Here is a 24,565-nt window from a genome sequence, read left to right on the forward strand (position 1 = left end):
CTGAAAAGAATTTTGGGATTAGACAGTATAGTGAAGTAGAGTTGAAGGTTTTATTGAATAAAATGGCAGTCAGCCTCAAGGCTCCTCATGGCAGAGTCACAATCATTGTTAGCAGTAGCCATCCTGGTGGCTCTCAGGTTATCCCCCTTTGGAGATGTCTTGGTCGAATTAGTCTGATATGGCAAAACCAGGAGCTGTTAGGCTTACTCAAGGAGCGTGGTTTATATCCTTCCCTTGGAAGTGGGTTTCTGATATGATTCCTAGAAAATTGCAAGTTTTTATAGCTGGGAAGTGAGAAGCGCCGCAGTTAACTTATGCCAAGATTCTTCCTGGTTGGAGATCTCAGCCAGATGCCTGAGCGAGGCTTTCCTTTCTCCTGTTCTCGTCCTCAAGGCCTTTCTGTCTTCTGGTGCTGCCTTTGTGGGAGGGAGTGTGCCCCGACCCATGTGGGGAGGACCAGCTACTGAGTCTGTGAACACCATAGCTCAAGGGAAGGCTGGCAGGCCCTCTTTGGGCTTTAGGCCTGGGTAACTCGCACGCACGCATGCATGCACGCACACACGCACGCACACACACACGCCAACATGCGCGCACACACACATACCCACACACGCATGCACGCACACATGCATGCATGCATGCATACCCACGCACGCCCACTCTTGATGGTGAACCAAGTGAGCTGCCATTTTAAGGAAAATATCAGACAGTGTTTGTTGCCAGTGAGAAGATTGGAGCTTTCAAATGAAAATTAGAGTTTGTAGACTTGGGCAGTTGACAGACCCCAATCCTTATAGAGTTCTCTGACAAAAGCATAATGGGAACATGTGGATGGCTTGTTTAAGCCGGTGAGCGCTTGAGTGTGGGGTGTCGTGTCAGGCTGTAGTATTCACTGAGTCACTTCACAGAGGGACCACTTAGTGAGCCACCGTTTACTGGGATGTTTGGATCTCCTGCCCTTGCTGGCTAGAGGCCATCTTCTTGGGAGACATGTAGACACATGTTTTAGAATGCATCTGTCCTCTCGGAAGCTGCATGGTAAAGAGATCTACAAGAATGCAGAACACAACCGCTTGTCCCACTAGCAGTTTTTAAAATATACTTATTTTTCATAGAAATGTTACTTGTTTGAATAAATAATGAGTTTATAATTACTTTTAAATTAGTTCATAATATATTACATTTTAAAATGTTTTACCCTTTAATACAGAAAGTGTTGATAAATGTAACTCATTAAAAAATGTCTTTGGGGCCTCAGAGACTCTTAGGGCCTAAAGGGGGCTGCTGGCAAAAGTCTGAGAAGTATGTGGTTAAAAGGAGAGCTGGGGAGATCAGGTGATAACTTATCTGACAGTACAGGACACTCACCAAAAGAGTGCCTAGCCTGTGCTACTCATTCTAATATCACCTGTGTGTCTGACTGTCTTTCTCTAATCTATGTATTGTTTGTGTGTGTGTGTGTCTGTCTGTCTTTCTCTAATCTATGTATTGTTTGTGTGTGTGTCTGTCTGACTGTCTTTTTCTAATCTATGTATTGTGTGTGTGTCTTTCTTTCTTTCTTTCTTTCTTTCTTTCTTTCTTTCTTTCTTTCTTTCTTTTTTTCTTGCTTTCTTTTAAGACAGGGTTTCTTTGTATATCCTTTGCTGTCCTGGACCTAGCTCTGTAGTCCAGGCTGGCCTCATGCAGAGATCTACTTGATCTATTGCCCAGCTATCATTCTAACATCTTCATACAAGGAACATTTGGGGTCCTTTGGGGTCTGAATTGAAGCTGAGGTGTGACTGTGAAACATATGTGCTTGGGTAGATGCTGCCATACAGCGACCGCCAAGGCCTTCTTTCAGTAACTCTAGACTTACCTGCATGTGTGTGTGTGTGTGCGCGCGTGTGCGCATACGTGTGTGTTGCATGGCATAGTTTACTCACCCAGGAGGATCTTATTCTATGAGAAGAGCACAGGCAGCCTTTGTGAACAGTGTACAGGAGGAACTGTTTGCTGTCTTGAGTCATTCAGAAGGGTTGAGTGTTGACTTGAGCTGTACTCTGCCCTCTGGGCCTTGCTGCTTGTGCTAGAAGAGCAGCTGACTTTGACACACTGGTGCTGTGTTAGTGATGGTGTTACAGGTGAGAGCGATGCTGTTGCCAGGGTTCCATATCAGACATGTCACCTGTACTGAAACCCTGTGTATGAAACAGGAACCGTTCACACTGGCCAACATTACATTCAGCTGCTCGGGGGTGGGAGTGAAGGACTCGGGAAGGATGACAACAGAGGTGGAGGGCCCTATGGTGGGGACTGTGGTAATCCAGGTGAGACTGAGGGCTGAGTCCTTCTGGGTGGAAACTGAAGTAATTATGGCAGAGTGGAGGATGCTGTGACTTCCCCTGACTTGAGAAAGGCAGAGTCCAGGCGTCTGGCTGGGATGTTGTCATGTCTGTATGTGCTGACTGTCTGCAGTTCGTTCCTCTCTTCTGAGTCCTCGAAGCCCATGAGGTTGCTCCAAGTGTCTCATGTGAGTCTCAGGAGTCAGAGTATTATCCATTGGAGTTAAAAAAAAAATCTGCTTAAAAAAAGTGCCATGTTTATTTTCAACAGTGTACTGTGAAAGAGTCCCAAAATGGATTGAAGCATTTCCTCCTCATTATCACCTGGTCGAGTTCTGAAGCAGAGTCTCAGCAAGACAGCATGTGGCTCATGTGGATGGAGTGCTCCAGGCTCATGTAGATGGAGTGCTCCAGGCTCATGTGGATGGAGTGCTCCAGGCTCATGTGGATGGAGTGCTCCAGGCTCATGTGGATGGAGTGCTCCAGGCTCATGTGGATGGAGGAGTGCTCCAGGCTCATGTGGATGGAGTGCTCCAGGCTCATGTGGATGGAGTGCTCCAGGCTCATGTGGACGGAGTGCTCCAGGCTCATGTGGATGGAGTGCTCCAGGTTGTCCACTCACTTCCAGCTATTTCAGACATCAGAAAGGCTTTTGCTGGCAATGATACTTGTTTCAGTAGAGCAAAAAACTGTCATCTTTTAAAAGTCTAATTAAATAAGTGGAAATGCCATTTTAGTAACTATTTGGCACTGTATGTTAATGCTGTAACATGTCCTTAAGCCTTGAACCTGCCAGGCACTGGGTAGTGTGACTGCAGAGAACTCCTTTCGAGTCAGAACAGGAAGCAGCTCACAGGAGACAGCCACTGTTAACGCAGGTTAATTTTACCCAGACACCAGTCAGATGGGTCATTTGTTCTTAGCTAATGGCATTTTGTATTTTCTAAATTTTGACATAAATTTTAGTCTTACAGAATCAGAGAAGTCCAAAATGCAGTAAACTTACACATACTCTTACCTCAGCCTCAGGGATGTTACTTCTTCTCCATGTACCTAGGGATTCTCTTCACCTGTGGGCACATGCTTGGTGCCTGTGCCATTGAAGGGCTGATTGGTAGTGGTGTATGCAAGAACAAGGACTCTCTTGTGTAACCGTAGTGTAGTCGTAAAACTCAGGACATTTGTCACAGACATTTAATGCTATTATGTGATGGCTTGAGTGACAGTGGCCTTTGTAGCCTTATATGTTTGAATGGTCCTAACATGGTCCCCAGGTCCCCAGTTGGTGGACTGGTTTGGAAAGGATTAGGGGGTGTGGCCTTCCTTGCTGGAGGAGGTGTGACCCTGAAATGGGCTGGGTTGTCCTGGTCTTAGTATTCTATCACAGCAATAGAAAGTAACCACTAAATAGCATTCACTCATAGTTCACATACAAATGTCCCAGGATTTATTTTTATTAGCAATTTATGTTCCTCCCCAATCCAGGCAAGTTTACAGAGTGAGGGAGTTCAAGATTGCATTACTCTTTGTAGTATACTTGAATCTAAAGTAGCTTTTATGAGAATTTCCTAACTTTGGATATTTTTGTCTTTCTTTCATTCATCCTTTCTTTCTTCCCTCCCTCCTGCCCTCCCTCATCCCCTTTCCTTCTTTCTTTCCTTCCTTCCTTCCTCTCTCTCTCTCTTTCTTTCTTTCCTTCTTTCTTCCTTTCTTAAACTGTGGTAAGATTTTAGCTATGTTTAGATATACAGTGACATTAAGAACTTTCACATTGTTGTGTACAATCAACTTTTTGTTACTGTAGCAAACATCAGAAAAATAGGAAGAGAAAGGGTTTCTTCTGGCTCATGGCTCTGATCTCTCAGTCTGTCATCCACAACAGCCTTGTTTTGAGGCTGTGACAGGACAGTAGCACATGGCTGGAACACATGTTGCAGGCAAATTCCTTCCTTTCTGGTCCACAAAGTGAGGGTGTAGGGTCTGAGCTCTGCTCCCCTGCAAGTATAAGGCCATACCCCTGCTAAGCAGAAGAGCTCTCATTAGGTTCTCCCCAAAGCGCCAAGTGGAGGAGCAAGTCTTTAACAGGCGAGCCTTGGAAGGCCCTGAGGCCTTGAGGATCCGAGCCTTGGCATTGTGCAGTCCTCACCACCCACCTCAGGGCTGTTTGTTCCTCTCCCCAGATGACAGCAGTGCTGAAGGCTTCAATCTTTGTTTTCTTCTCCTCCAGCTCTTGGGACCTCTGCTGGTCTCTCCCTCTGTTCTCTTGTCTGTACTGCTGTGCTGCCCGGGCTGGTTGCTGAAGCCATCCTGCTTCTCCAGCCTCAGTCTCCTGAGGACCAACTATGCCTGCCTGTGCACCTGCCTTGGCTGCTGCACTATCCGTGTATGAATTTGTTGATCTTGACATTTCTAAAGAAATGTCACTTTGTCCATGTCTCCTTGTATTCAACTTAAGGCTCCATGTTTGGGTGGAGGTGTGCCTTTCTCTGAGCCTGTGTTAGAGGAGTGGAGGAGTGCCTTTCTCTGAACACGTGTGAGAAGGCTGATGGTGTTGCTCTGCTTGTCTCACAGTGTCTTTTTTTTAACCTCTTACTGTGATCTTGACTTTTCCGGTTTGTCGAGGGCTCCTCCACGTCGATCCTTCTCTGCTTTCTTGACCACCGTGGAGCCTTCTGTCCTCTCCTGCACAGCAGCAGGTTCCACACTCACCCTTGTCAAGGGCTCCTCTACCTCGTGCCTTCTCTGCCTTCTGTCCTCTCCTGCACAGCAGCAGGTTCCACACTCACCCTTGTCGAGGGCTCCTCTACCTCGTGCCTTCTCTGCCTTCTTTCCTCTCCTGCACAGCAGCAGGTTTCATACTCACCCTGCTCAGCCTCAAAAGCTCTCTTTTTTCCTAGGGCCCTGGCTTCTGTTAGAATGGAATTCTGAAGCCAAGAGCTGGGTGTGTTGGGTGTGTACACAGGTAGAGGTCTGTGTCTGTTGGTGTTTTATTTTACACAAGCAACTATGAATGCCCATGGATACCTCCTGTGCTCCTCGGTACCTCAGAGTACAGTCTGCCCTTCTGCTACTAGTGAGGAGCTGGCTCCTGTATGCCATTTATCATTTGCCTAGGCCTAGAGTGTAGAGTCTGGAAGACCCCACTGAGCATACTCATGAAGGCAGCCTGTTAAGGAGTTGCTCAGAATGTAGAGTCTGGAAGATCCAATGAGTATACTCAGGAAGGCAGCCCACTCAGGAGCCACTCTTACCATGTGACTTTCTTTCTTTCATATGTGTCTACGTTAGAGGTTGACATTGGTGCCTGCTATTGCTCTTGGCCTTGTCTTTTGAAACAGGGTCTCTCAGAACCTGGAGTTCACTGATTTAATTGTCTGCCTTCCTAGTCCTGGGGTTCCAAGTATGTGCAGCCACACCCTGCTTATTTATGTGGGTTCTGGTGGTCTGAACTCAGGCCTCAGGCTTGTGAGGAAAGTGCTTGTTTTATTTGTTGAGCTAACAGGCTCTTGGCCTTGTTTTTTGAGCAATCACATACAGTGGAACACATAAACTGGAGAAATAAGCTTATGCAATTAAAAGTAAGTATGGGGGTTGGTCAGAATTTATGAGAAATTATAAATATGTCAGTACCATTTCCATATTCCATTTGGTCTTGAGCCTAGCATTATGTGACCTTGAGGACCATGTACCTTATTTGAGATGTCCCTAGAAGGGCATGCTTGTCACAAACCAGTAGTAGCAGCCCAGAGCTCATGTTCTTCACCTGCTGCTGAATGACATGCTAGTGACAGCAGCACTCCGCATGCTGACATCTGAATGGGTTGATCTATTGGCAGCAGCTACTACTCTGTCCTGTCCTGTGCTGGCTGCAGGCGGTGGCCCTGTGGGTAAGAGGAGTGTCTCTGTGCTTAGGCAGAATGGCTAGGGGTGCTGTGCAGACAAGTGGCAGTGAATCCTCACACAGTTGATATTTAGAATTGGGTAATTCAGCTCATCTTCATCAAGAGTCCTCTGGTTACTAGGGTGCCATCCTAGAAGCTGGGGCTGGTACTGACCACTAGATACCAGAACTGGGTCTGGCTAGACTTGTTTTTTTTTTTATTTTCTCAACCTGATTGCTGGGCTCATCGATAACCTTTTACATCTATTCCTTTTTTCTTTAAAGAAAAACAAAACAAAAACAAAAAACCAGAGGCTATGACCTTGTTACCAAGTTCCAGAGTTTTGGTTTGATTCATAGCAAATGAGCCTTTCCTTGGCTTTGCAGGGCACTACGATGAGAGTAATGTCCATGTGGTCAGTGGCTGTGTGAGTTAGCTTTCTCACTGTGAGTTAGCTTTCTCACCACAGTGACCAGATAGCTGAAAAAGGACTTTAAGGAGGCAACGTTCTAGTTTGGCTCACAGGTTGAAGGCACGCAGTTGGAGGGCACAGTTGTAGTTGGGAGGGCACCGCTTCAAAGTGGGAGGCGGCTGCTCCATTGCCTCCAGTCAGGAAGCAAAGAGACTGATGTTGGTGTTTCTCTTGCCTTCTTTTCTCTCTGTTTTCTTTCCAACCCATAAGACAGTGCTGTTCACAATCAAAACCTGGTCTTCTCTTGTCAATAAAGCCTCTCTAATCCCCCCCACACTCTTGTAGAAGTGTGACCCCGCTGATTCCAGGTCCAGTCAAAGTGATGGTGGTGATGTGTTGCCATGTCTGTGCCATGCTGTAGCTGGGGAGCCCACTGTGGGCTTGGAGCTCACTTACTTCCCGTGGCCCGAATCCCGAGGACGTTTGGTCCTGCTGAGCAGGGCTGCAGAGTCTGGAATAAGGTCCCCTGTGTCTGTGTGATAGATACAGCAGTGCGGGGCTAATGTCAGTCCTTCCTAATTTCCAACAGCAAACTGTTTGGTAATCTGTTTATTACTGGGAGTTAATGATAATTTTTACTTAGTTACATATTTGAGAAAGTTCAGTCAGGTTGTCTCTGATGGGGAAGAATTTTATGCCAAATAGATTATAGGTGATTCTGTAGATGGATGATTTTCCTTTATTAGGTGGCTTATGCATAGAGATGTGTTTTGAAAGTAGTATGAATGCTTTCATAAGTGAAATGACTGGATGCAATTGTCTTAATACAATTGTGAGCCATTTTAAAGTCTAGGAGTAATGAGCTGAGAACCCTGGGCCTTTATAGGACCGTCTGCTATAGCACCCCCCGTCTGCGCTTGTTCTTTGATGGATTCCAATAACCTGCTTCCCTGCTGCAGGGAAGGCATAATGTGACCTCAGAGCAGTGCTGTGGACAGGGAGGTATGTGTGTCCCATGTGCTGTCACGGGAGCTTCCCAAAGCAGGCTGTTGGTTAAAACAAACGACTCAGAAGAGATTGTTGCACTGTGTCCGTTTGGGTCTCTTAGAAGGTGTGTATAGGTGAGACTATTCGCCTTTGGAGGAGTGTGTGGACAGATAGGACTGGTGGATAGGATGGGAGATAGAGGTGAGAGAATAGTAGGTATGATGTTTTGTTTATGTTTTCCTATATTGGAAGTTTGTTTTGTTTTGTTTTTTAAACATAGGACAAAGCTAGCAGATCTGAGTGCTCTGCCCATCACATCCCAGCCCCTGGGACTATCTTACAATGATCAGTTGTAGAAGAAAAGGTTACCTTATATCAGGTTCTCTGTACTTCCTAACTGTCTCAGATACAGTCTTATGACACTGTATCTTTCACTTAACCACATGACCCTGATGAGGTAGGTACTGTGACATGTAGTGACACAAGAGCTGGGAAGGGACAAGCTTCCACTCCTCTGTCTTCTTGCTGTTAATGCTGTGGATGTTTTATGTTTTAACTGTACATTTTTTAAAATATTTGTTTATTTACTTATTTAATATATGTGAGTACACTGTTGCTATCTTCAGACACACCAGAAGAGGGCATCTGATCCCATTACGGATGGTTGTGAGCCACAATGTGGGTGCTGGGAATTGAACTCAGGACCTCTGGAAGATCAGTCAGTGCTCTTAGCCGCTGAGCCATCTCTCCAGCCCTTACCTGTACATGTTTTATGTACCTACACTACTCTTACTATTTTATTATTAAGCAGTTGATTATTTTTAAATACATTTAAAAATTAGAAATTGCCTTTTATATTTCCTGTGTATTTCTCTTTTCAGTTTTCTTCTCTTTGTGTAGCTGAGTTTGAAAGTAGCATCATAGCTGGGTGGTGGTGGCTCACGCCTTTAATCCCAGCACTTGGGAGGCAGAGGCAGGCGGATTTCTGAGTTCGAGGCCAGCCTGGTCTACAGAGTGAGTTCCAGGACAGCCAGGGCTACACAGAGAAACCCTGTCTCGAAAAACCAAAAAAAAAAAAGGAACCAATTATTTCCATATCAATCAATATTTGTAAAAGGAACATTTGTGAAGCCAACCCCTCTTCAGGAAAGAGGGCATCTCAGTAAGCTGAGTGTCCTTGATGCACCCTGGCCTGATGTCTATTACCTCCTACATCAGGAGCACTCAGCATCCCATGCCTTCCATGCACACATTACATGTGTGTTTCTCACTTCACCTGCCTGTGCTGAATGTGAAACTTCTTGAACATTGCAGTGGGTAAAGCAGAGTAGGTTCAGGGTCGCTAGGTGCCAGTTAACTGCTTTGTTCCTTTGTTTTAAAATCCCTGCTCCAGTCCTTTGTCTATTTTTCTATTTGTGGTCTTTGTTTTTTAAAAAAGATACTTTATGAACATTTACATTTTTTGTAGTCTTGGTGAATAACTGTCCACACAGAACTTGACTCATCTCTTTGTAGGTCCTTTTTTATAGGCTAACCTCGGCTGGAGCCAGCCTTTTTTCCCTTTCTTTTCTTTCTTTTAAATATTTATTTTTACTTTATGAGTATGTGCATACACGTATGTGTACTATGTTTGTATATCGGGATTATGTGTGAGCACAGGCATGCTTATCTTGCTTTATAATTTGTAGCATAGGTGAGATTTTCTAGGATGAGTTTTGATTTTTAATTGCTTGTGATTGAGGACATCTGTGGCTGCTGGGTCATCCTTGGCTAGTGCACTGTAGTTAGGGGCGCCTGTGGACAGTACTGTCCTAAGTGAATGGTGCCCCGTAGCGTTATGGGTTGTACAGCTTGCTCTGCAGTCTGGTGACACTGAAATGTGTTTCATGGACTTGTGTAAGGCTAAGTCTTTAGATTCTGCACCCTCTCACAAGGTTATGTATGTATTTATTTTTTGGTCAATGCTTCCTGCGTCATGCTGTGGTTGTATTCTGAGGCTGTGCTATCAGGCTATACACGCCGAGAACCTTGGAGTCTGGGTCATTTGAAGTGGCTTTTTTTTTTTTTTTTTTTTTTTTTTTTTTTTTTTTTTTTGGTTTTTCGAGACAGGGTTTCTCTGTGTAGCCCTGGCTGTCCTGGAACTCACTCTGTAGACCAGGCTGGCCTCGAACTCAGAAATCCGCCTGCCTCTGCCTCCCAAGTGCTGGGATTAAAGGCGTGCGCCACCACCGCCCAGTTTATTTGTACTTTAAAGAGTGTATTGGAACTTTCCAGTCTCATCCTTTGCTCTTCCTGAAGTGACCCTGCTTTCTCGTGTAGCAGCAGTCAAGGCAGCACATAGGAGCACTGAGGACAGTTACAGCACAGGGTCCTGAAGTAACTTCTTTTGTTTGTTTTTGTCTGTGGCTGGTGTATTCCCCCTGTTCCCCGACACCTCCCACCTAGAGTTTTGGGTGGGATCCTTCATTTTAATGGAAAAGATTTTAGAATTTCCTCTCACAAGGGCTTGGTGACATCAAATTTATTACTCAGAAAATATCTTTATTCCACCCTGATTCTTGAAGGATATTTTCCCTGATATTGCTTACAGACTTGTAGATACTGTCTCACTAGGGTTTTTGTTGATGTTAGCTAGAGATGAAGGGCCTAGTTGGCAAGGCCCTTTTCATGCTGCTTGGCTTCACTTCTCTCCTCTGTTTTCAAGGGACTTCCTGTTTTCTCAAGGTGGGTGGGTATTTCTGTCCATTTTACCTATGAACTTAAAGGATTTTTTTGAGTCTATGAATTAGTGCCTTCATCAGTTAAAAACAACTAACACTGCCCCTCCCCCCAAAGAAAACAAAGCCCTGGCTGGAGATGTAGCTTACTTGGTAGTGTTTGCCTAGCAAGCTTAAAGTGCTGGGGTTAATCCTGGAGCATGGCAGAACCTGGTGTGGTGGCATGCACCTACAGTCCCAGTGTTCAGGGAGTGGAGACGGGAGGATCAGGAGTTCACCTGAACTCCTAGTTAGAAAGGTACCTCTGTCTGTCTGTGCTGTCCTTTGTTCTTCTGCTTTTTGTTATGATATCCTTCATTTTCTTCTCTCAGTGTTTAAACTGCTGCCTGCTGTCATCTGAATCTCCCGCCTAGATTCTAGGTAAATCTCTTGTTTATTACTAGTTTACTTAAACAAATCACTCTGTTCCAGTCTTTCAGTATGAGGGTGTAGGTGTGCATGGGCATGTGGAGGTTGGTTTTGCTTCCATGGCCATTCTATGCTCTGGCTTTGGGGGCTGCTGCTGCTTCTGCTGGACATCCTCCCTGTACCTGTTTATTCCTATGCTTTGACACAAAGTCTCACTATGTAGTTTTCTCTGGCCTCAAACTCACAGAGATCCACCCACCTCTACCTCTCAAGTGCTCAGACTAAAGGTGTGGCCACTATACTCAGCTCGCTGTTTCTTCTTGTTACTTGTTGTTGTTGTTGTTTTTTTTTTTTTTAATTTGTTTATTATATATACAGTGTTCTGCCTTACATGTGTGCCTGCAGACCAGAAGATCTCATTATAGATGGTTGTGAGCCACCATGTGGTTGCTGGGAATTGAATTCGGGAACTCTGGAAGGTTAGAGTGCATCTAACTTTTGAGCCAGCTCTCCAGTCTACTCCTTGTTTTTGTTCTTGTAAATATTTGTGTGAGTCTGGAGGAGCCTGAGAGGAAGGGTGTCTGCATTCAGGTGGAATCCCTGTTTGCTTCTACCAGCAGTTTGGGTCACTGTTGTAGTCATTGTTCTGTTGCCATGAAGAGACATTGTAACCAAGGCATCTCTTATAAAGAAAGCACTTACTGGGAGCTTGCTTACAGTTTCAGAGGTTTTGTCCATTATCATCATGGTATGGCGACATGCAGGCAGACATGGAGGAGTAGCTCAGGGTTCTAAGTCATGATCCATAAGCAGGAAGGAGAAGAGTGAGAAACTGGGCTTGGCACCCATTGCCAGTTTCACATGTCCTCCAACAAGGCCACACCTTCTAATCCTTCCAATCCTTTCCAGTAGTTTCATTCCCTGGTGACTAAGCATTCAAATATGTGAGCCTGTTTGGGCCATTCCTCTTTAGACCACCACAGTCACTTTAGTCCTAGTTCATGGCATGAGCGTTCCTGGGTCATCTAGAGATAGTAACCTGAGTTGTAAAGACACAGGTGCAGAGGACCTTGTCCAGGTTAGGCTGGAGTGGGTAGAGTGGTCTCAGCATAAGCACAGCTGTCTCTCTTTAGGGGTCTCAGAAATGACCTAAAAGTAGATTGTGATCACACTTTTCTGTGTGTTTCAGCCACTTGACTTCTGGTATGTAGTTAGTGACATGCGTAAAGGTCACCTGTGACTGGAGTCCCGGGCGCTGGGACTTTGTCTTTATTTGCTTTGGTCAGTGTCAGGCTCCGTGAGGTTTACTTTTCCTGCCTTATGAGGAGCCTTAGGGCCTAGCTTGTGTAGGCTTTCATCTTGGTTCCCTCTCGGCCTCCATGCCCTTACCTCAGGCCTGCTTCTGCCTTGTCCTTGTCTCTCTTAACTACTTTATTGTTACTGCTTTTTTTTTTTTTTTTTTTTAAAAGACAGAGTTTCTCTATGGGGCCCTGGCTGTCCTGGAACTTGATCTGTAGATCAGGTTGGCCTCAAATTCAGAGATCTGCCTACTTCTGCCTCCTAAGTGCTAAAATAAAAGTGTGTTCTATCACTACCCAATGTCTCCCTTATTTATGTGTGTGTGTGTGTGTATCTATGTGAATGTGTAGCAGGTGTGTGGGTACCTGAGAAATCCAAGGAGAGTGGTTGTAAGCCTTGCCATCTTGTTTTTATTCTGTTTGGGATATCAGCCCATGGGATGCTGCTGCCCACACTCTGGTATTTGGGGTAGGGTGGCTTCTCGATTCTCATTTAAATGGCTCTGGAAACACCCTCATCCCCAGAGATAGTTTTCAGTGATTCTAAATCTTGTCAAGATGAACATCAAGATTAACCATGATATTGGGTAAGCATTACCTCTGAAATGCATCTTTTGAGCTAGGATCTCATCAAGTTGCCAGGGCTGGCCTTAGACAACCTTACACTTGCCTCAGCCTTCTCAGTAGCTGAGATCATGAGCCTGTGCCAACAGACCTGGCATTTGGTCATATTTTTAATAGGGAAAATATTTACTGCAGTCATCATTTCTATAGATAACACAGTTTCCATTCATTTTGCTTCTTCAGTTTCTGCTTGGGGATGCTAAGCTTGGGTCTTTGTGAATTCCTCACAGTTGTTTGCCTTCCTTGGTAAGGATGGATGGAGAGTGAATGGAAAGTGTAGGAAAGGCAGCTGTGTGCACAGAGAAGGATCTTGACATAGGCTCCAGCAACAAAAGGCATTAAATACCACTTTTGCTAAATTTGAAATAACCAAAAATGTCATGTTTACTGAATTAAAAGAGAATAAAAATGTGGTTAATAACAGTTGTTATTTTGATTAGATATTTTCTTTATTTACATTTCAAATATCCCCTTTCCTCGTTTCCCCTCCGAAAACCCCCTATCCCCTTATTCTATCCTGCTTCCCCCTGCTCACCAACCCACCCACTCCCTCTTCCCTGTCCTAACAGTTGTTTTAAAATTCAGAATTCATAGTATACTTTCTCTTTTGGTGTTTCCAGACAGGGTTTCTCTGTGTAGCCCTGGCTGTCCTGGAACTCATTCTGTAGACCAGGCTGGCCTCGAACTCAGAAATCCTTCTGCCTCTGCCTCCCAAGTGCTGGGATTAAAGGCATGCGCCACCACTGCCTGGCTCATAGTATACTTTCTTGATAGTAGGATTTTGATATTCAGTCTGGGTTACTCTTTTGCTGTCCTGCCTTCTGAATTTTAAATTTCCCACTTTTTCTCATGGCTCTCTATAAGGAAAGCACCTCCCAGGATAGCTGAAGCTCCTCCCAGGGTTTCTCCTCCTTGGATAGCTGAAGCTCCTCCCAGGATAGCTGAAGCTCCTCCCAGGGTATCCCCTCCCAGGGTTATTGCCGTGCCTGTCAGGTCCAGGCTGTTTCTCCCAAATTCTCTCTCACCTTCCTCTGCAATCCTATCACTCTTTGTACCACGGTGGACCCAGTTAACAGAACCAAAAAATTAGTATCATAGGTTTTAAAAGTCAAAGCCAATGGCATTAAAATAGTGATAAAGAGTCAATCTGAGAGCAACTCATGAGCTGCACAGGCACCTGCCTTGTTTCCAGGGTATGAGGTCTGTGGCCATCAGTATGTGGCCACAGTTGTTTCTGTTTCTTGAGAAAATATTTACCTGTGTGGTTCTTCCATTTACTGAGAACTTCTGTTGTCTTCCTGTCTGTCTGCCTCCACTGGGGGATTGAGCCTAAGGCCTTGTGCATAGTAGGCAAGTGCCTTCTACTGAGTTCTAGTCCCAGGCTCTTGGCTGATTTGTGTGTTTGGGTGCACACATACACTCAGAACAACCTTGGGAGTCAATTTTCAGGTATTAGTCTTCAGATGCTATCCACCATGATTCTTGAGATTGATACTCTTGGTGGTCAGGAGTGTTCTGATTGGCTAGGCTGGATGGTCAGTGAGCCTCAGAGATCCCCTGTCCCTGCTTCCCCAGCACTGGAATTACAAGGGCACATACCACACCTGGCTTACTGACCGAGACATTTCATCTCTTCTTCATTAGCTGGTGTTTAACATTTCCTTGTTAGTCTGAATTTTTCCCATTTACATCTGGTTTGGAGGGTACCTCAAATCATGTGATATCGGCTGCTTAAGGAAGGAGTTGGAGGTCTGAGGGTGGAAGTGATTTGCAAAGGTACAGTGTCCCCCTGAACTCAGCCCAGCTGTCCCTAGAGTGGGCTGTTCTGGTGAAACGGGACACCTGCCAGATGTGGTTTTCAGCCGCCCAGCACTGTTAAGTGACAGGACAGTGTTTATTGGGCTGTGTGTGCTCAGAGCTGTGTCTGAGTTGATGTGTTATGAGGGGTCTTAGCATCCAGAAAGATGACAGAGAACCTGCTGCATGTGTCTGCAGAAGGCTTTATGTAGGGAATTAGTTTGTCAGGATTTTAGACTGAAAGAAAGGAAAACTTGAGATGTTGGAAGCTAATAGCAGGAGGTAGCCACCCCCTTCCCTAGGGCCTGGACAGAAGTTAGAGAAGGGCCTGTCCCACAGGTGGGGACAGAGATTGTTATTGGTTGAGGTGAGTCCTCACAGCACAAAGGAGCTGGGGACCCATGGGACAGGTTGACAGAAAGGAGTGCATTGTGTTCTGTTTTTGTTTTTTCCTTTGCCCTCCTGCCGCCTTTTAGGGCACAAGGAGTTTCCTTAGAGAGGAAGCAGGACTTGCAGCAGACTAGTGAGGCTGTGTCTTCACTCCTTCCTTCTCCTGTACTTGAGCTTCCATGGGCAGCAGCAGGTTAGCCTTGGTACATGTTTCTCCAGTGTTCTTGCATGTAGCCTTCCTGGGAGGGAGTGGCACTAGCTAAGGTCAGAACAGGTTTTCTGCTATGGCTTGTTAGTCCCCTTCAGGCTGCTGCTTGATTGCACCGAGTCTCAGCCCACCTTTGTAGCCATCAAAGGCTCTCTGGATTCTTCCTGGTCTTGTGGCTAGAGATTTTGCTACATTGACACTGATCTACATGTCCTTCTACATGTCAGCCATGCGTCCAGAACACTCACTGGGAGCTGCCATTCTTTCCAAGGGGGTGTCCTTTTAAAACAAGGGAAGGAATTAAGATATTTCTAAAAGGTTTGTGATTATGTAGCTGAGAAATGTTCAGCCTTTTTTACAACCATGTTCTTCCTCAGGCTGTGGGTAGTGAAGTGAAGTCAGGAAGACTGCAATGAAGTTCTGTCTGAGCTTCTTAGATTAGCTTTTACTCTGTTAATAATTTGCATACCAAAGATTAGGACTGTGGGATTATGCCCAACGGTGTTGTGTGGAGTCACATCACAGGGCACATCTGTGATTGGCTCTGTCTGTATTTTAGAACCGGAACTTGAAAATCCTCTCTTCACAGCCATTTGGAAAAGCAGGGCTGGTCACCATGTGTGAGCGTGGCCTCCTTACTCCTGGATCTTTACTGATCTTAGCTCTATCATCTAGGGGATTTCCTTGGAATCATATACTTTTAACTACAGGGGTAACTGTCCTCTATGGAACTCATTTCTACTGTCAGGCAGGCTGTTTCTGGATTTTTCAATAATTTAAACAATTTTATGTGGCTGTGATATAGTTCAGTGAGAGCGTTTGCCTAGCTTGCCAAGGCCCTGGGTACTGAAAAAGAAAAAAAATCAGCAACTTGGGGTTGGAGAGATAGCTCCACAGTTAACACCACTGGCTTTTCCAGAGAGCTTGGATTTGGTTTCTAGCCATCACATGGCCACTTATAACCATGTGTATGTAACCAGTTCCAAGGTATCCAGTGTCCTTCTCAGTCTGTTGTCATTTCTGTGGGCAAGAATTGGAAGTGTGCTGATCAAGTTCATTGATGACAGGAAATTGGAAAGTACAGGAACGGAGTGGGCGTGCACACCATGATTAACATGATTCAGAGTGTGAATCTAGTCAAGTCCTGCCTGTAGAGCACTGGTTCTCAGCCTTCCTAATGCTGCAACCCTGTCATACAACTCCTCTTGTGCTCATCCCTAACCACAGTTATTTTTGTTGCTACTTCATAATTGTAATTTTGCTACTGTTACAAATGTAATATAATTATCTGTTTTCCAATGGGATGGCCTTAGGCAGCCCCTGTGACGTGGTCATTCAACACCCACAAGGGGATTGGGACTGACAGGTTCAGGATGGATGCTGTAGAGTCTTCCCCCCCAGTTCTGTTCCCTCTTCCTCCCTTTTACTTTTGTTCCTTCTTCTTCCGCTTTCTGTTTCCCATTAACTGTCCAGTTGTGTGAAGAGCATCAGAGCATACAAAGCTGCATGTGACACTGCCTCCACAGGTGGACAGAGCTCCTGCTGCACATGCCTTGCTTCTTCTGCACACTCAGCTGTGCACGGAGAATCTTTTTTCTTCATCTTCTCTTTGAGTAGTATCCTCAGAACCGAGCATACATAGGCTGTCTCTAAGAGATCCGGAAGTGGCCCTGTGCCTTCTAGCAGACGGCAGGGAAGGCTCTGGAAAGATCTAATGGTGCTCTCCTAGGCTAGAAGAGCTGTTTCTGAACTTTAGGATCTCATTTGGGGGATGGCTTCTGAGACTACTGTGCAGAGCCCTTAATGGGACAGACTTGGCTGTTGTTAGAGCCTGTCCCAAGAGATAAGGAGCTTTCTGTGCCAGCCAGAGGATGACTGATGCAGGGCCCATGGACAGCAAGTGGAGCACATCTAGAGGAGAGCACAGTTGACTCCTCAATTGTGGCCTTGGATGGTTGGCTCTTGAATTACCATGTCGTTTTCTATGAAACAAGCTGCTATGCTACCGTTGCTGAACACGATTGATGAGAGATTCTCAAGAGGAAGTGTAACCAGGTTGTTCCTATCACTGAGAATTTAGCTCTTGTATACCTGGGGTCCACACCTGCTTTAACCTTTGCTCCCTCTTGGCTCTGGCCTTGTGTATCTGATCCTTATATGTTTATGGTGGACAACAGGAAGATGGGTAGTTTAAGTCTGTGTCTCTTTTTAAATTTAGAAAATGCATCAGGACTTTCAATGGATGATGATGGTACCTGCAGTCTGTATCCAGTGCTCTGCTTCTGCCTGCTGGGTACCAGTAGGCTCTGGGTAGGGTCTTACAGCAGACACCTATGAACCTGGTCTTGCAGTGTTCTTTTGTTAAACTGGTGGTGGCCTTGGCCTGATGTTCCTGGTGGTATGGAACCAAGAGTAACTTGGATTCTGTTCTAAAAGGTGCTGAGTTCCTTGGAAGAAGGATCCTGGCTGTGCTATGGTGAAGCCTACTTTCCATTTGTTGGGACTTTATTGAGAGCTCAGAGAACTACTCATCTGGGAGTTTCTCAGGAGGGCTTTGACGTGTGAATTTTCTTTCTAAAATTTTAAGGTCAGAACTCAGGGGAACTAAACGTAAAAAAGTAAGGAAATGGCTAGCTTTAGGGTGAACCATGAATAACCAAGCCAAAGAACTCGGGCAGGCTTTCCAGCATGCAAGGGGAGAGGCTGCTGTTCCAGAGCCTGTGTGGGCACAGTGGGTGGATGGAGGGAGGAGGCTGGGCGTGTGCCGTCTGTGGTGGAGACCCATCTTCCTGGCAGCCCCTCAGTTCCCGTGATCTGTTCTCACTAGAGGCGGCTGACAGCAGCATTTGGCCTGCCACTTCTCTGTAGTTTTAGAAAATGGATGTCATCATGGTGGTGTTACTTTGATCTAGTGTTTATTTAGAAAAAAAATTTATCCTGAGAAAATGGGAATTATGTTCTGAACTTTGAATTAAATCAAGGCTTTGGTAGCTGGTGAGTCATGAAACTTTATTAAAATAAATGATCTCAGACATGTTGGATATTTACTGACAAGATGTTACCAGAGTTCAGACATTCAGAGTGAGCCACACATTATTTATATGGATTCATAAAATACCAAGGAGGCTTGGGAGCGTAGTGGCTAGATTCTGTATTCTTCCCCAGCCCTGCCCACTGCCCGTGAATAGGTGCTGAAACCTGTCAAGGGACGGCAGCTGGAGATGGTGGCAGGACTGGACTGTGGAGGGACTCCTGGTTCTGCAGCAGCTGCCGTTGCAGTGCTTTAGCTCATCTCCTCAGTGTCTCGAAGCTGTGTGTATGCCAGCGCTGCCGTGGGCCACATTGCTCAGGCTGCCTCTGTTGTCCTTGGTGGTCCTGTTTTTGGCATTTGTTCTCTTTTGTGCCTTATAACATTAGTTCAAGGGCAGCTGTGTTTCTTTTTTTTTTTTTTTTTTTTTTTTTTTTTTTTGTTTTTCGAGATAGGGTTTCTTTGTGTAGCCCTGGCTATCCTGGAACTCACTCTGTAGACCAGGCTGGCCTCGAACACAGAAATCCACCTGCCTCTGCCTCCCAAGTGCTAGGATTAAAGGCGTGCGCCACCACTGCCCGGAGCAGCTGTGTTTCTTAAAGTGAGTTCTACTCAGGACTATTTGCATATGGGAGAAACAAGACCATTTATGTATGATGATTTTTGGTTTGGATTTCAGAGCATTAGAATGTGTGTTGGATATAATCTATGGTGAGGAGAGGTTTGAAGTGTGTAGTGTTTCTCAGAGCTGTGGACTGCACCCCGTAGTCTAGGTACACATGCAGTGCTATCCTCATCCTTCTCACGAGCATTTGTGTGGTTTGGAGCATCTGAGGCTGTTCTGAGTTGGGTCGAGGCTGCGAGCTGATGGTGCACATAGATCATTCTGCTGTTTGTAGTGTGTCAGCGGCGCTCTGCACTCAGGCAGATGGAGGGTCTGGTGAGGACGTGCAGAGGCTGTGAGGGCATCAATCCTCTGTTTCTGGCACGGGTTTAATTGTGTAGTTCGACTGGGAAGCCATATGTTAACTTCTACTTCAGCCAGCCTGATCTCCCTGAATATGCCAGCTCTACACAGGCCTATCTTTCTCTGAAATTGAGCCTGAGAGACAGAAGTCTACACTTGACTTGTCACAGGCTTTGCTAAATTGAGACTTGCTGAACTGATTGGCTGCCCTTGACTTGTACAGGTGATCCCCGTGGACATGCTGCCATTGTCTCAGGTAGCACAGTGGGCAGCGTTGCTGTCAAGATGTGGTTGTCTTATTTTTCAGTTTACTTCTTATAATAACTAAACTTGAGCCCATGTTGCCTTTTCAAAAAGCAATAATGAGAAACTTCAGGCAACGTGTACATGTTCACCCCTCCTCCTCCACTTCCCAGAGCTCTGCTTCACACTCTGAGTGGGTGCTGCAGGGAGTTTGCAAGTGACACTTGACCTTTCTATGGTTTCCCTCCTTCCCTCCCCCCTCCCTTCCTCCTTCCCTCTCTCCCTTCCTCTGCCCCTCTTTCTTTCTTTCTTTCTTTCTTTGTCTTTTTAAAGATTTTATTTATCTTATGTATGAGTATACTGTTGGTGTCATCAGACATACCAGAAGAGTGCATCACAACCATTACTGATGGTTGTGAGCCACCATGTGGTTGCTGGGATTTGAACTCAGGACCTCTGGAAGAGAAGTCAGAGCTCTAACTGCTGAGCCATCTCTCCATCCATATTTCCCTTTTCTTGTTCCCCTCTTGCTTGCATATTCCTGTCTCAGGACACTCGGGCCCTGTTCTCAGACCGCAAGCTCCAGTGTTGAAGAAAGGGTCCTCTGATCTCCTCACATGGCTAGAACTCCTCATGCCTCACATCAGTTCTCAGCTGTGTGAGAGCCCCCAGCAGAAGGTTCAGTGAGGAGCTGCCTGTTGAATGAAAATATTACATTGTCAAGAGACTGCTTCATCTCTTTATAACCTTCATGTGTCACGTCTGTGCAAAGACAGATAGCAGCACACAGTGAGATGCCACATGCACTGCCTGGTGCCCGTGGTGATGCCTGGTTTTGCCTTGGTTTGTGTAGCTCTCTCTCCCAGGCCTTATTTCTCTGAAAGTTTTATCAGTTCTTCTCTAAATTCGATAGATAGCTTTGCCTGATGTGGGGTTTAATTTATTATGCGTTGGGTGTTTTGTCTGCACATTTATCTGTACCACATGCGTGCAGTGTCTGTGGAGGCAGTAGGGGGCATTGGGTCACTGAGATGAATTACTGATGGTTGTTAGGAATTGAACCTGGGTCCCCTGAAAGAGCCTGTAGTTGCTGAGAAACTTTCTTTCTTTCTTGTCTCTGCCGTGGCGTCCCTGTCTTGTACCACAGAGACCCACAGAAGGTGTAAGCCATACTGAAGTGGAAGCAGAAGGGTTCTTTGGAAAGTTGGTCAGATAGAATTTTGCTGGGGCAAACATGTGAAGGAACATTTAGCTCAAGTGGATACAGGTCAAAGACTAAGACAGACTTGTAAAAGAACATTTCACTGAAACACACAGGAGAGAGGATGTTCTGCTAAAGTAAGCATGTGAAAAGATACGTGATGAAGGATTCTTGGTTAACACAACACATATATTGGTCCACCATACATTGTGATAGTTGAGCTGCATTTGTCAGGACTCCTTAGAAGGAAACAGCAAAAAACTTGCGGTGGTGTGCTACAGTTTTTTGCTGCTTCCGAGGAACTCAGGATAATCGAGAAAATGATGTCACCGGAGGCAGACACACGTGCTAAGACAAGAGGTAAGGCATGTACTGAGACGAGACCTGTAGAGGACACGTGATGTTTGGATGGAGTATAAAAAGGACTAGATAGACAATGGTGGAGGCTGAGCTAGGTTTGCTTATAGAGCTAGCTGTGCAATGCTTGTGGGTCTCAAGCCTTCACTGATCTTTGCTTTGCTGAGAGAGACACAGCTGAGAATGTCCCTCAGGGTCCCTCCTGATGACTTGTGCTGGGTCTGAGGCCTGGCTGTCTCTACTAGGGTTGCTAGGTTGTACTGCCACTGCTGAATCACGTTTGCTGTCCTGACTACCGAATTGGACTGCTGGTGTATCCATAAAAGGTTTTATGTTTGTTTTTTTTTTGTTTTTGTTTTTTTGTTTTTTCAAGACAGGGTTTCTCTGTGTAGCCCTGGCTGTCCTGGAACTCACTCTGTAGACCAGGCTGGCCTCAAACTCAGAAATCCACCTGCCTCTGCCTCCCAAGTGCTGGGATTAAAGGCGTGTGCCACCACCGCCCGGCTCATTAAAGGTTTTTGAGTAGATGGAACTGCCGATTTCCAGACAGCACAGATGGGAGTAGCTCCAAAAGAACCTTTTCAAACAGGTCCACTTCCCCATATCCTTTCATCTCTACTACCTCTGGTGAGCGATGGGATAAAAGAAAGGTTAAAATGCTTAAAAACCATCATTAAAAGTAAGATTTTAAAAAATTAAAGTTATATCATACTGTCTATTATCCCAGAACATTAGATGTTTTAAATATTATCAGCAATGCTGACAGAAACCGAGTTCTGTGATCTTTGCTTAGGGCATTTGCCAGGTACTGCAATTTCAGGTATGCAGGGTTGGGTTTTAACAGGCATGGCTGAGCCTTGCTCCACCTCCTCCTTCGGTGTTGGTAGTTCTGGGCTCCTGCTTCAGCAGCACGGCTACTTTGACTGTGATCATTCTTGTGAGACTTGTGCTGCTATGGTTTTAGTTCTTATTTTTTTCTCTTAAGTAATTGTACTTTATGGGCATACTGTTTGATGTGTGTACACTGGAGTGATTGAGTAAATACCTGTCATTCAGGGTTGGGAGACAGCTCTGGGTAGAATGCTTGCTTAGTATAAGGAAGGCCCCAGGTTTAAGCAAGCTTCCTACAACAGCAGCACACAGGCAGGACTTTACCACTACTTGCAGTTGCTGTACTGTGTAGTGCATCTCAGAATTTACTCTTTGGTGTTGAGATGTCACCCTTCCACCATTGTCTCCCTAGCTCCCCAGATCCCGCCTCTGCCACCACTACCTGACACATAAAAGTGAGGTCATGTGGTATGTATGTTTACCTTCCTGTGCCTGGCTTATTGCATCGAACAGCATACAATTGGATTCCTTTTTTGTGGCTCAGTAGTATATGATGTATGTACATACCATGTGTCTGTCCCTTGTCTGTTTGCCTGTGAGCATGGGAATGTAGATGTCTCTGACTCTGCACAGATGGCTGGGTGGCAGCAGAGGCTCTCCATCTTCCTTGTGGCTGTGATTTGAATGCTCTCTTACAAGCTCTCTGGCCATTCGATAGTGCTGTTTGATAAAGTCATCCAGAACTTGCCCTTTCTTGCTAGTCTAGGAACTCTGACATCCTTTTGACAGGTGTTGCTGTGTGGATGTCTCTCACTGTGGGACCTGAGTTTTCCGTCTTTTTTTTTTGTTTTTGGTTTTTGGTTTTCCGAGACAGGGTTTCTCTGTATAGCTCTGGCTGTCCTGGAACTTACTCTGTAGACCAGGCTGGCCTTGAACTCAGAAATCTGCCTGCCTCTGCCACCCAAGCTCTGGGATTAAAGGTGTGTGCCACCACTGCCCGGCTGAGTTTTCCGTCTTCTCAGGATCTCTTTGGATAAACAGAAACAAGTTCTGCTGCTGTGGTCTCTTCATACGTAAGTTTTTCTGGGGCTCACACATTTGCTAAAGATCTCTTCCCAACTTTGAGGTCAGGATTTTATCCTATGTTTTTTAATTCTTAGTGGTTGATAGTGTTTTTGGTTTTGGTTTTGTTTTCTTTTCTCTTTTATTGGACAGATCCCACTATGCAGCCCTGGCTAGCTTGGGCTAACCGTGTAGATGAGACTGGCTTGGAACCTACAGAGATCTACCTGCTTCTGTTTTATAAGTGCTGGGGAATGTCATAGTTTTGCTGCTTCCATTTGATCAGGATGGCAGTGAGTGTTGGTAGGCCCAGGTAATTCTTGTTTCATGTGACATTCTTGTCACTGTCAGAAGTGTCCACCCGGCTTTTATATGAATTACAGAGCCAGACTGTTACATAGTAGATGTTGGCTTTGGATGTGGGTGAGGCAAGAGCCCAGCCTCGCTTTGTCCCTGAGAAGACCCCTGTGTCCGACTCCTTTGCTCCAGTCTGCAGTACTCTCTGGCACCTGCCTGGCTTGGCCCCCGTCCCAGGTTGTTCTGGGAGCCTCAGTTCTACTCTCTGTGGCTTCCTGAAATGGGAAAGAAGTCCTGATAGGTCGTTCTTCATCGTGTGTGCCCTTCTGCATTTTATTTCCACACAGATCCTAAGCCAGTGGGTAAATCACACTGAGGACCCGAAAGGTACTGTGGCTCTACCTATGCTCTGAGTGAATCTGTTTGCTCATAAATGGTACAGGTGGAGTGCCCACCTCTTCACATTTTCAAACTTTCAAATTTCCATGGAGAGGCTCTTCACATCTTTTATTGGCTAATTCCTAGAAATTTTACCTCTTTTGCTTGTTTTGTTGCTTAGGAATCAATACAGCTTCTCTTTACATACTGTGTCTGTCAGCCTTTGACTCTGAGTGTTTGTCTACATATCTGTTTAGATTTCTGTAAACAGTCGTGGTGTTCTCTGGGTAATGGCGGTTCCCTCCCTTCCCTCTGCTAATCCTGAAGCTCAGTGGGAATCCTGTGGGAGGATGAGGCCTCCTTAATTTGCTAAGTGACCACTGTTTACTCTTTCTTTGCCATAGGGTCTTACCCTATAACTCAGGTTGGCCTTGAGCTCTTGGCAATCCTCCTGCCCCAAACTGCTGAGTGCTGGGACGACAGGCATGTACCATCACAGAGCTGTTTTCATAACAAGAGCTGTTTGGATTTGAGTTGTCTAATTGTGTGCCAGTTGCCTTGTTGATTTGGTGCAGTTCATGCACAGCTAGGTGCTGTGTGTGCGCATTGGTGTGTCTGCAGGTGACAGGGCACCTGTGCTTAGTGACTGGGCCTGGCCTGGATTAGCTTGGCCCTTGGCTAAAGGTTTTGTTGCAGTATTAAAACCTAGTCTCCTCCGCTCCAGGATCTTTTTTGCTTAGCAGCTCAGGTGAGCCCCTTGGCAGTTTGCTATGTTTTAATACTAAAGTTGTGTTACTTTAGAGATAGGAGCTGGGGGAATTTTTTTCTGTTTCTTCTGTCTTTAGACTTAGAGCAATATTTGTGGAACTTGTCATCTGGGTCCTCAGTTTCTTCTGTGGAAACTTTTTTTTTTTATAACTATGATTTGCTTTTAAATGGTTATGGGAGGCTTCATGTCTGCTGTGGCCTCATTAGTCAGTTTAGGTTATGTTTCTCGAGAAATTTTAAGTATCTTTTTAAGTATCTGCTAAAAAATTTAGTGGCTATAGTTGTTTAACATACTTTAGAAAAATCTGTATTCTTTTGAAGATTTAATTTGCTTATTTATTTTGGTGTATTTGAGACAGGCTTTCATGTATCCCATACCTACTTGAA

The 24,565-nt window shown here is 45.4% G+C and overlaps 1 protein-coding gene across 1 annotated transcript in view; it reads left to right on the forward strand.

Moving 5' to 3' along the window:
- Window positions 1–24,565, forward strand: part of Rptor (regulatory associated protein of MTOR complex 1) — a 301,156-nt gene that overhangs the window by 7,471 nt on the left and 269,120 nt on the right. The gene's annotated exons all lie outside the window — the stretch shown is intronic.

The sequence above is a fragment of the Mastomys coucha genome, unplaced genomic scaffold, assembly GCF_008632895.1.
Source record: "Mastomys coucha isolate ucsf_1 unplaced genomic scaffold, UCSF_Mcou_1 pScaffold5, whole genome shotgun sequence".
NCBI classification, from domain to species: Eukaryota; Metazoa; Chordata; class Mammalia; order Rodentia; family Muridae; genus Mastomys; species Mastomys coucha.